The sequence below is a fragment of the Gouania willdenowi genome, chromosome 1 (genome assembly GCF_900634775.1).
Source record: "Gouania willdenowi chromosome 1, fGouWil2.1, whole genome shotgun sequence".
In the NCBI taxonomy this organism is placed as follows: Eukaryota; Metazoa; Chordata; class Actinopteri; order Blenniiformes; family Gobiesocidae; genus Gouania; species Gouania willdenowi.
The window spans coordinates 281,842-286,546 of NC_041044.1; positions in this window are offsets into that span (position 1 = coordinate 281,842).

The following is a 4,705-nucleotide window of genomic DNA, read 5'->3' on the forward strand; positions in this document are numbered from 1 at the left end:
TCTTCTTCTTCTTCTGCTTAAACAGTGGCTGCAGACACACTAGCGCCCCCTCCTGATACTTCATGAACGATCAACTGCATGGCTTTAATAAGAAATGTAGATCCACGCTACAAAACAAAAACTACTAAACTCAAGTAAAGTCTATTTATATTTCTCTGAAGATACTCAAACAAATATTTAATAACTATGATCACATGGCTTAGTCAAGATGTCCTGCAAACTGAAGGTCTCACACATGTTCTCCACCGAGTTCCTTAAAACCTTCCTTTCCCTATCAAAGGCCATGTATCTAATCAGAATGTGCTCTACCGTTTCTGTTTCATGACAGACCTCACATATTATTTCATTTTTTAATTATTTAATACTTTATGTTCTATTTGTAATCTGTGAAAATTGCTTCTTCTTTTCTGCATCGTCCTCCTTGATGACCCATCCCAACCTCAGGACTCACACAATAAAAGACCCTCCCTTTAGTTCCCCCCTCCCATTTATCCTGCCATCATTTTTAAACATATTTCTTAATTAACGACTTAGCCTCTGATTTAGCAATTTTACATTTTATAGTTACTATGTTTTCTCTTAAGGCCAGTTCATTCCCACATGAACTGGGACCCAGACAAATCTAGACCCCATGTTTTGGAATGACTGAAGAAGAATCAGACATAACCAATGAACTTATCTCTAAATTTGCCACCTCAGAAATATGACTTGGTTTTTTCTGCTGAGAACTTGAATTTTGCTTTATTTATGGCTTTCTTCAGCTCTATATTTTACAACAGATATTGTTATTGTTCTTTTATTATTATTTTTCCTTCACACACAAATGGCTTGAATTCTTCGTTCCAGACAACGCAGATAACTGAGAAGACTGAGATCAGGAACTTAATGACTTCTTAGTCGTTTCCCACACCTGGAGTTCTTCATACACACTCTCTCATTTTATATCTTTATTGCACAAAAAGCTTGCAGCACTTTTCACTACAACATCTATGTTTCATCTGGAAAATACAGTTAAAACTTCAACAATGAATATAAAACATCTTTTTTTGTTGACAATAAGCGATTCTTCATGTATTGCTCTGCTTTGTTCCACTCTTGGAGATTGTCTCACCATCTTTGCTTCTACCTGTAGATGCTGAACAGCCTCAGAATAAGTTCCTCTCTGGGTTCTCTGTGTCCAACACCTGCATCACACCTTCTATACTCATCATCTCCTCCACAACGTCCACATGTTTGAGTTCCTTTACAGTAGGCAGCAATATGCCCATACTTTTGGCATTTATAGCAACGTAGAGGTGGTGGCACATACAACCTCACACTGTAGTTTAATTATCGTACAGTTAGGGGTGGGCGATATGTGAAAAATATCAGATCACGATTTTTTCTTTGTGAAATTTTTTTCATTCAAATCATTTAGACAATTTTAAAGTTTTTTACCAATAAAACAAACCAAATCAATAACTTAAAATCATCACCCTAAATGGAAAAAAGGAATAAAAGATCATTTAAAACAAGGTCATTTACAAATATTTTTTTTAATTGTATATAAACATTTTATCAAACTAGTTCTAAGTATATTTAACATTAAACTAAAGGTCTGACATGTTCTTATAGTCACAGTCTTTTTACTTTGTTTAACTAAAGTAGTGTAGCATTAGCATTAGCATCACATGCTACATAACAAGGCATCATATCAGTCTAGTGATTTCTATTAGTTATTGAGGTAACACACTCATATTAATAAAATCATACTTTAAACAGTGTTTGAACGCCTCATTTCACACAGTTTAGACAATCATATCCTTTACAAGATAAAACGTTACTGCTTTGGTTACATTAGGCCTGGGTGATATGGACCAATATTCATATCTATATATTTTTACTCTAAATGACAATAGGTGATATAAACCATTTATTTTTTATCAATAGTTTTACAATAAAAACAATAATAGGTCAAAGTCAGTGGAGCCACAAAGACCCTTTTATTAATCACTAGCAGCACAATAACTACATTTGGACTTTTTCCTTCATTAAGGCTGAAATGTGATTAAATGATGTAGTGATGATTTTTTCAGGGCAGCTCTGAGTTGTTGAAAGTAGTTTTTAAAGTAAATCACATTCAGGACACTGTCTCTTTAAGAATGTGTAAACAGCCCCGTTAGCTGCAGCAGCAGCAGAGTTAGTTAGAGAAACACATGCAGTGTTTCCTCAAACATCTCTCAGTGCTTCAACACTCACAACTGATAGAGTTTAACAGACAGACAGACATCTGCACTGAGCCTCTGACAGACAGTCACTGACACAGCTGACTGTGTGTGTCTGTGCGGGGGGGTGGGGGTACTTCTGCCCTGTTTAAGGTCTTAATTAATCTTAATTAATGTCTGTAACACTGACATACTGACTAGTAAATGGTGTGATTTGGCAGAGAAAAAACCATTGGTTGTTCTGTGTATGAACCACAGACATATGACACAGACACGGCACCGCAAGGGTTAAAATATGAACTACAGACGCTTCTACAATCTCCGTGATTTGGGAGATCGTCGTCATGTTGTAATCCTTAACGATTTAATGTTGTCATATGACACACCCTAACGTACAGTTACATACTTTGGAAGCACTTCCTCTTCACATTCCACCATTACTGATTAACTGTCCACCTTTTCTTCATTATTCCAAGTTTTGAGTCGCTTGAGCTCAATCACACGTTCTCCTTGTAATTCCTCTTCATTTTCCAGGATTCTCATTCAGAGGTATTCCATAAACAACACCTTTACACATCTGTCCTGCTCCAATTCTTTTCTTCACAAACATTATCTCTTTTTTACACACCTTCATCAGTTTTAGGGCATTTTCATGTTGTTCTTTATTTTTGCATACAATCATCAAATCTAGCTCTCACCACTTTGTCACGTAGGAATCGAGAAAGAGCTCCTGGTCCTACTGTTCTAATATTGTGACCTGTCTTAAAGGTGCAGTCTGCAACTCTTATAAAAGTGACTTTTTGTCATATTTGCTAAAGCTGTCACTATGTAAGGACATCTTTACATCAAACTAGTGGTTAGTGGGGTCATGTGATGCAGTCAGAGTGAGAGGATCCACTTCACTGGCCTCCTGCCCTAAATGCCGTTTTTTCTACATTTCTGCTGATTAAACCCCAGCTACCTCGGTGATTTTTGTTTCCAACTATGTCCGGAGCTGAAAGGAAAAGCTATTTACAAGAAAAATAGGAGAAATCACAGACTGAAGCAAAAAAATGGACACACATGGCCAGCATAAATGCGAATTCAGATAATGGCGACAGCGTGTTGGCGGAGGAAAATGTTACAACCACTATTGCCCAGAATGTGACGGAGAAACTCAGTGCCCTCATTGAGCAGAAGTTTGCCGAGCTGCAGTCCACTTTGGACAGAATGGGCAACCGCATTGAGGACAACGTTAAAAGGATAACTGAGGCTGAGAGTCGCATTTCTGAAGGCGAGGACCGCACCACGTCCCTGGAGAACCGAGTTACTGAACTAGAACAAAAAGTTAAGTTCTTAACTGACCGAACCGAGGACAGAAAAAATAGGAGCCGCAGAGAGAACATGAGAGTCATCGTCTCAAAGAAGGTACAGAAGGTCGACAGGCAATAAAGTTTTTTGAAACCTGGCTCCCAAATACGCTCGGACTGGAGACGAAGCGAGGGACAGTTAAGATTGACAGGGCGCACAGAGCCCTCGGGCCGCAGAAGACAAATTACAACAGACCTGTCATTATTAAACTTCACAACTTTAACGACAAACAGCGGATTCTTGCGGCGGCCAGAGAAAAGGGTGATCTCACTTACCAGGGCAGCAAAGTTTACATCCGCCAGGACTCGGCACAGGTGAGGGATGCCAGGCAGTTCAACGGGACGTGTGAGCGGCTTATCCGAAGGGGAATACGGTTCCAAATGCGCTACCCAGCCACCTTATGCTTCACTTTCAACGGAGAGGAACACGCTTTCAAAAAGCGTCAGGAGGCAGACGACTTTCTGGGCAAGAATGGACCCGAATGACTGTGCGGACTGCAGCACTCCAAGAGACACAATTTCTGACTCCTCCCCCTTCTCTTTATCAGAAGAAGAGAATCACACGGTGCGTAAAGCAGGCTTCTTCTTATTCCTTCTCTCATTGCACTTAGCTTACATATTTAGGCTAAAGGGGAGGTGCTTGGAAGAGCAGCTGTTATGCGCTGTCTGATGTTTGAAAACCAATCATTTTTCTTTTTTTTTCTTTTTCTGTATTTCTTTATGAAAATGTGCTCCATTACACAGACTGTGGTTTCATCATGTTGTTGTTATAAGTCGAATGTGGGGAACGGCCTGGTTGTACGATGGATAAGCCTGCAGCTGACCCAGGGAACTGTTTGCCATTTGGCTGGTTATTGTTCTTGTTTTAGGTTCTTCTACATCGGGATGCAATCCATCGTTTAGGGATGGGTTGTCACAGACAGTCTTATTCATTTTGTTATTCTTGCTTCTTTGTAAATGTATTTTATTACAGCCCATTTGTCTACAGTGCATTATGACTCACTTCGCTGTACTTCTCTTTTTTAATTTAATTTTTTATTGTTATTATTATTTTATCCTACTTCTCTCTCTCTGCTGAATGAGTGATCTTAAGGTCGTTTCACTCAATGTGAAAGGTATTAACCATGTCATCAAACGCCAGAAGATTCTAGC